General features: G+C 42.0%; 1 non-coding gene across 1 annotated transcript; it reads right to left on the bottom strand.

Moving 5' to 3' along the window:
- Window positions 1–1114: 1114 nt before the first annotated feature.
- LOC127810753 (small nucleolar RNA R71) lies at window positions 1115–1219 on the bottom strand. The gene has a single exon (XR_008025562.1). It is a non-coding gene; the product is annotated as a small nucleolar RNA R71 (small nucleolar RNA).
- Between the last annotated feature and the right edge of the window lie 6785 nt (window positions 1220–8004).

The raw sequence follows: 8004 nt of genomic DNA, 5'->3' as shown, positions 1-8004 counted from the left end.
TTACTTGATGTTCTTTCATGTCCATATGCTTTCCTTGATGTTTTATTGCATATAGAGTGGTTTCTAAGGCAAAATAAGAGTAGGTTTTGAGAAAAAAAAAAAAATCAGTTTCCCGGTTACTGTTCATAGCTTTTCACTTGCTCCGATTGAGCTGATTTTTGGTGTCCAAAGAAATGGGGGTGTGGGGATCAATAGTCACAGCTTCGCCGTGAGAAGAGCCTTTTTTGGCCAAATTCCAACGTTTAGACCACTTTTTGGGCCATTTTGTGTTTCTCAGTGGCTAATTTGGTGTGGTTTTTAGTGTTTTTAGGTCCCTCAGTGTTTTTGTGTTGAAATTTTGTGAAAAATTACATAAAAAAATCGTCTAAGGGCTTATTGTTTGACCTGTTTTTGTGTTTGTGTGTTTTTGTTTTTGTTTGTGTGTTTTTGTGTTTCTGTGTTCTTGGTATGCATAGGCCATTTTGTGTGCTGTTTTTGAGCTGATCTCTAAGTGCATGACCAGATCCTCTAAGGAAAAATTACTTGATTTGGATCTTGAATTAGAGACTACTCTTAGAAGGCAAGCTAGAGAACTTAAGTCTCGGGATAGGATTGACCCTAATAGTGCTTCTAATACTTCATCCGAACCTATTCCAGCATTCATCAATATGGCAGATAATGGTAATGGAGATAATGCAAACAATGCAAATAATGGAAATAATGGTAATGGCAATAATGGAAATCATGGAAATAATGCAAATCATGGTCATTTGGATGGTAGAACTATTAGAGAGCTGGCTGCACCTGATGTGCATTACCAGCCCCTATGTATTCAATACCCACAGCTAGATGCCAACTTCGAACTTAAGTCTGGACTGATCCATTTGTTGCCCAAGTTTCATGGCCTTGCAGGAGAGGATCCACACAAGCATCTGAAAGAGTTTCATGTGGTTTGCTCAACCATGCGGCCACAAGGAGTAGATGAAGAGCAGATCAAGCTGAGAGCCTTCCCATTCTCACTTGATGGATCAGCCAAAGATTGGCTCTACTACCTGCCACCAGCTGCTATCACCAGCTGGGATGGATTGAAGAGGATCTTCCTGGAAAAATTCTTTCCAGCCTCCAGAACAGCATCAATAAGGAAGGAAATTTGTGGTATAAGGCAGATGAGTGGTGAGACTCTACATGAGTATTGGGAGAGGTTCAAGAAGTTGTGTTCCAGCTGCCCTCACCATCAGATAAGTGACCAACTCCTAATTCAATATCTCTATGAAGGTTTAATCCCCATGGACAGGTACTTGGTAGATGCTGCAAGTGGAGGAGCCTTGGCAGAGAAGACCCCAGCAGCTGCACAAGAACTGATATCAAAGATGGCACAAAATGCCCAGCAGTTTGGCACCAGAATTAACACTCCTACAAAAGCCATAAATGAAGTCAATGTGGCTGCCACTATGGACCAGCAAAGGATGGAAAACAAGCTTGAGGAATTGGCTTCCATGGTCAGGCAGTTGGCATTAGAGAGAAAGCAACAGCAGCTTTGTGGCATTTGCTCCTTGCCATCCCATACAACAGACCAATGCCCACAGTTGCAAGAAAATAATGAGACATGTGCAGGCATTTTTCCTGGAAGACCATTCCAGCACCAGCAGCACAGCCAACCACAACCTTCCAATAGGTATGACCCATACTCAGCCACCTACAATCCAGGTTGGAGAGACCATCCGAACCTCAGATATGGCAGCCCTTCCAATCAACATGTGCACCAACAGCAGCCATACCATAATCAACCATTTCAGCAGAGGTTCCATCCTTCAAGCAACCATACTCCACCACCAAGGCAGAATCAAGCCATGCAACAAGCACCACCATTACCCAAGTCAGAACCTACCTTAGATGATCTTGTCAAACAACTAGCAGCCAATACACTCCAATTCCAACAGAAAACAGAAACCACCATTCAAAATTTGGAGACCCAAATAGGCCAGCTAGCCACAAACATCAATGAGTTAAGGAGTCAAGGTTCGGGGCAGCTTCCTTCACAACCAGTTGCCAATCCAAGAGGTAATGTTAGTGCCATCATGCTTCGAAGTGGAAAAGAAGTGATCACCCCAACCCCTCCACCATCATCAAACATGGAGCAACATGTAGAGGAGCAGAATGTAGAGGGTAGCAAAGAGCAGCAACCTTCCTCAGTCCAAGAAGCCAAGCAGCCAAACTCCAGCTATCAAGAACAAGGAGAGTCTTCCAACATCCAGCCCCTACCATTCCCACATCGAGCAACACAAAACAAGAAAAGAGCAGAAGCCGAAGTGGATAAAGAGATTCTGGAAACATTCCAGAAAGTTGAAGTCAACATTCCCCTCCTTGAAGCCATTAGACAGATCCCCAAGTATGCAAAATTTCTCAAGGATTTGTGTACTCACAAGAGGAAGCTTATGGGGAATGAGAAGATCAACCTTGGGAGAAATGTCTCTGCCCTTATCCAACCTGCCATGCCAGCAAAGTGTAAAGATCCAGGGATGTTCTCCATTCCTTGTACTATAGGAGACATGCAATTTAGCAATGCTTTACTAGATTTAGGTGCATCCATTAATGTCATGCCTAACTCTATTTATGCTTCATTGCAGTGTGGTCCTTTGAAGCCAACAGGAGTGGTTGTCCAACTAGCCAATAGAAGTACTGCACACCCCACTGGAGTCCTAGAAGATGTGCTGGTTAAGGTTAAGGATTTAATCTTTCCAGCAGATTTTTATGTTTTGAATATGGAAGATAACAGCACACTTGAGCATGCACCCTTGATCCTAGGGAGACCATTCTTAAAAACTGCTAGAACTATTATCAATGTGCATGAGGGTACACTTTCCATGGAATTTGCTGGTAACACAATTAACTTCAAGATACTTGATGCCATGAAATTCCCTGCTGAGGATCATTCCACTTTTCAAGTAAATAGAGTTGACCTGTTAGTGAATGAAGCATGTTCTGAGTCTTCTGATTTAATTGATAAATTCCCCACTGTGCATGAGTTCCCAGATACGATTATTTGCACTAATTGTAGTGATGGAGAGAGTCAATGTGCTGCATGCTTAGAGATTGCTGAATTTTTGCATAGACATGAGTTTGATTTTGATGCTAACATTTCCCAAGTGGAAGATAGTGCTGCTAACCTTGTTGAGCAAGTTGATAGTGCCTTGGAGTTAGAGTTCCAGTCAAATAGATCAGCCCCCTCTTTGCAGCAGCCACCCACCATTCAGTGCAAGCCTTTGCCTCAGCACCTCAAGTATGCATTCTTGGAGAAAGATGAGAAGCTGCCAGTCATCATTGCAAACAACTTGCAGCCTGACCAAGAGAGAAAGTTGCTGGATGTGCTGAAAAATAATAAGAAAGCAATTGGGTGGACTTTAGCGGACATAACTGGAATCAGCCCATCTGTTTGCATGCATCGTATTTTATTGGAGGAAGGAGCAAAACCAGCAAGGCAGCCTCAAAGAAGACTTAACCCAACCATCCTTGATGTGGTAAAACAGGAGGTAAGTAAATTACTCGCAGCCGGCATTATTTACCCTATTTCTGACAGCAAGTGGGTGAGTCCCGTGCAGGTTGTTCCAAAAAAGACGGGCATCACGGTGGTCCCAAATGAGCACAATGAGCTCATCCCCATGAGAGTGCAGAACAGTTGGAGAGTCTGCATTGATTATAGAAAGCTGAACCAAGCAACCAGAAAAGATCATTTCCCCCTCCCATTCATTGATCAGATGTTGGAGAGGTTGGCTGGTAAGTCCCACTATTGTTTCCTTGACGGTTTTTCTGGATACTTTCAGATTTGCATAGCCCCAGAGGATCAAGAGAAGACCACCTTCACCTGCCCCTTTGGCACATTCGCTTATAGAAGAATGCCTTTCGGTCTATGTAATGCTCCAGGTACCTTTCAGCGATGCATGGTAAGTATATTTTCAGATTTTATAGAGCATTGCATGGAAGTGTTTATGGATGATTTTTCAGTTTATGGTACTTCTTTTGATGATTGCTTGGTTAGCTTGGGTAGAGTCCTAGAGAGATGCATTGAAAAGAACCTTGTTTTAAATTTCGAAAAATGTCATTTCATGGTAGAACAAGGAATTGTTTTAGGGCATGTTCTCTCTAAGAAGGGTATAGAAGTGGATCGGTCTAAGGTTGATGTTATTGCTTCATTGCCTTACCCCACCTCTGTGAAGGAGGTGCGTTCTTTCCTTGGCCATGCAGGATTTTACAGGAGATTCATCAAGGATTTCAGCAAGATTGCACTTCCACTTTCCCACCTTCTCCAGAAAGAAGTGACCTTCCACTTTGATGAACAGTGAAAGCGGGCATTCGAGGAACTGAAGAGTCGTTTGATTTCTCCACCCATCATACAGCCACCCGACTAGGAGTTACCTTTCGAGCTGATGTGCGACGCCTCCAACTTTGCAGTGGGCGCTGTCCTTTCACAACGTGTGGAGAAGAAGTCACATGTCATTGCCTATGCCTCGCGCACCTTGGATGCTGCTCAAGCAAACTACACCACGACTGAGAAGGAGCTTTTAGCTATTGTGTTTGCTTTAGATAAATTTCGCTCCTATCTTCTGGGTTCTAATGTTGTCGTGTTTTCTGACCATGCAGCCTTGAAATACCTATTGAAGAAGCCCGATGCTAAGCCCAGGTTGATACGGTGGATGCTCCTACTTCAAGAGTTCAATGTTGAGATAAAAGACAAGAGTGGGGCCGAGAACCTAGTAGCTGATCATTTGAGCAGGGTCCCTCCTTCTTCAGATTCCACAGTCATGGACTCCCAGCCTATCAGGGATGATTTCCCAGATGAGTTATTATACCACATTCATGGTGTTGAGCCCTGGTATGCTGATTTAGTCAATTATTTAGTTGCTTCTGAATTACCTGCATATTTTAAGAAGGAACAGCTAAATAAATTTAAGAGTCAGGCTCGGTATTATGTGTGGGATGATCCCTATCTGTGGCGCATGTGTAGTGACCAGGTCATTAGGAGATGTGTGCCTAACCATGAGTTTGCATCTGTCTTAAATTTTTGTCACACACTTGCATGTGGTGGTCACTTTGGTCCCCAACGTACAGCTAGGAAAGTCCTAGATTCTGGATTATATTGGCCTTCACTCTTTAAGGATTCATATGAGTTCTGTAAGAATTGCACACGTTGCCAACACACAGGCACTATATCACGTAGGAATGAAATGCCTCAACGACCCTTATTGTTTTGTGAAATCTTCGATGTTTGGGGCATTGACTTCATGGGTCCATTTCCTGTGTCATTTGGTTATTTGTACATTCTGTTAGCTGTGGATTATGTTTCTAAGTGGGTGGAAGCTAAAGCCACCAGGACTGATGATGCTTCTGTGGTTGCAGATTTTGTTCGTTCTAACATCTTTTGTAGGTTTGGCATACCTAGGGCCATCATCAGTGACCAAGGATCCCACTTTTGCAATAGAAAGATGGACGCCCTACTTCGTAAGTATGGGGTAATACACAAAGTGGCGACTCCTTATCATCCACAGACTAATGGGCAAGCTGAAGTCTCAAATAGGGAAATCAAGCAGATTTTGGAGAAGACTGTCCAGCCCAATAGGAAAGACTGGAGCAAGAGATTAGAAGATGCGTTATGGGCCTACCGCACGGCCTACAAAACCCCCATCGGCATGTCCCCTTATAGGTTGGTTTTTGGAAAGGCGTGTCACTTGCCGGTGGAGGTGGCGCATAAGGCATATTGGGCGGTGAAGCAATGCAATATGGACATCAATCAATCGGGGTCCCAAAGAAAGCTCCAACTTCAAGAGCTTGAGGAGATTAGGATGGACGCATATGAGAACTCACGCATCTACAAGGAGAAGACCAAGGCTGTGCATGACAAGCTTATTGTGAAGAAGACATTCGAAGTTGGCCAGAAAGTTCTGCTATACAATTCCCGTCTCAAGTTGATGCCCGGTAAGTTACGTTCTCGTTGGACTGGTCCTTTCATAGTTATTCATGTTTTTCCCTTTGGTGCAGTTGCAATCAAGGACGAGTCCAATGCAAAGCAATTCACAGTGAACGGGCAGCGACTTAAGCCATTCTACGAGAGCTTTCAGGAGCATATTGTGGAGGAGCTGCATCTCCTCAACGCCACCTACATTTGATACATCAGGCTGTTTCTCTCTCCCTAGTATTTTACATTTACTTGTCTTATTCTTGATTGGAATTGCATGTTTACATTGAGGGCAATGTAAAGTCTAAGTGTGGGGGGAGGCAGCATTCTTATTTTGGCAACATTTTCTTTATCTTTTCATATTTCTTTTTCCTTGGGTTTAGTTGAGTTTGTTTTGCGTGGAAATGCAAGTTAAGCAATTAAGTCTAAAAGAACCCATCATGATTAGAACTTCGATCTTATCTTCCTTAATTTCGAGTAACTTGGCAATGAGTTTAATTTGATAGATTGATTGGGTAGTCTACAGCCGTGAGGATTTTGAGCCTATTGTCTTTCTTGTGTGTGTATTCACCTATCATGATTTCCACTCTAGAACTTGTTTTGATTCTTGGTTGAGGCTATATTTGTTCATGCATGAATCAAACATGATTAAGGCATTCTTTCTTGTCCCCATTTAGCCATTTTGTTATAAAAAAAAAAAAAAAAAAAAAAAAAAAAAAAAAAAAAAAAATTCAATCAATCCCTTTCGCTTGCCACTTAGAGCCATCATTTTTACCCTTCATTCTCATACACCCTTTTTGGACCTTCCAACCTTAGGAAGAGGAATAGTAAGTGCATTCTAGTGAGAGAGATTGAATTCATCGAGCAAGTCATAAGGCCAAAGGCCATTTGCATCCATGAAAAAGAAAAAGAAAAGCAAGAAAAGGATAGAAGGGTGAGAAGGAGCGTAAAACGCACTCACCTCTTTCGAAAAAAAAAAAAAAAAAAAAAAAATTTGATGAGAAAAAGAAGAAAGCAAAGTTGAGACAGAGCGTAAAACGCACTCAACCAAATAAAGATGCAATGTTCTTCATAACGCTTGGAAATTCTATCTCTTGATCTTAGAGTTGCATGAAATGTTTTCTCGACCTAAGGCATGTTTTCCTTCATTGTTGTCTTTCCATTTCTTTCTTCCCCACATTACAACCCTGAATAAGTCCTTTTGATTTGTGGCATGCATTTGACATGGATAGTGGAGATTGAGAAGATAAACAAGCTTATGGAAGTGGAATTGTGATTGGGTGAATTTGAGCGAAACAGTCACCACCACCTCTTGAGAGATTTTTGAGCATACACTTGCCCTGTGAGAGGCCTCCACTTTTGATTTGTCTTATTGGATGAATTACCATGTCACTTGTTTTCTTGGAAGTAGAGGAAAGATGATCTTTGATTGATGAATTCTTGAAGACTTACCTACCTTGCATCTAATTTGTGTTTTTCCACATTTCTATTCTTGAGTCATAGAGTCTAGTGTTTTGCCCAGGAGTGCAAAAGTCTAAGTATGGGGGAATTGATAGCATGCATATTTATACCATATTTTGGCATTTCACCTCACTCTTATTAGGCCATTTGAAGCAATTTTTGCTGATATTTCATTGTTTCTATTTTATTATGCTTCAAATTGTCCTTACACTATTTTCTATCTTACCTCTACTCTATGGATCCAGGCTTTAGGGAATATTGGATGGGCTAAAGGAGCTTTGGCTCAACTAAAGGAGCTTGGGCCTACACTAAAGGAGCTTGGGCCTACAATAAAGGAGCAGACTTGGGCTCACTTGTTTTCTGTTGGGCTAGGCCCAACCCTAGCCTCCCTAGCCTTTCCTTTCTTTCTTGGCCATGTATTTAAGGCCTCTTAGCATTAATTTTCAGAAATGATCATAGAGAAAGAGAGGAGAAAATAGAGAGGATTCTACCCGTTTTTATCATTATAGCATTTTTCTGTTTTCTACATTTTTGTTCCATTCTGTTTTCCTTGCTGTAATGATAGGCTAGAACATTTTGTAACCGGTTGTGTGTCTTGAATCCATGTGGAATTT

This window comes from Diospyros lotus, chromosome 9, assembly GCF_014633365.1.
Source record: "Diospyros lotus cultivar Yz01 chromosome 9, ASM1463336v1, whole genome shotgun sequence".
Lineage (NCBI taxonomy): Eukaryota > Viridiplantae > Streptophyta > Magnoliopsida > Ericales > Ebenaceae > Diospyros > Diospyros lotus.
Note: the sequence above shows the minus strand (reverse complement) of the source record. Positions and strands in the feature narration are given on the sequence as shown.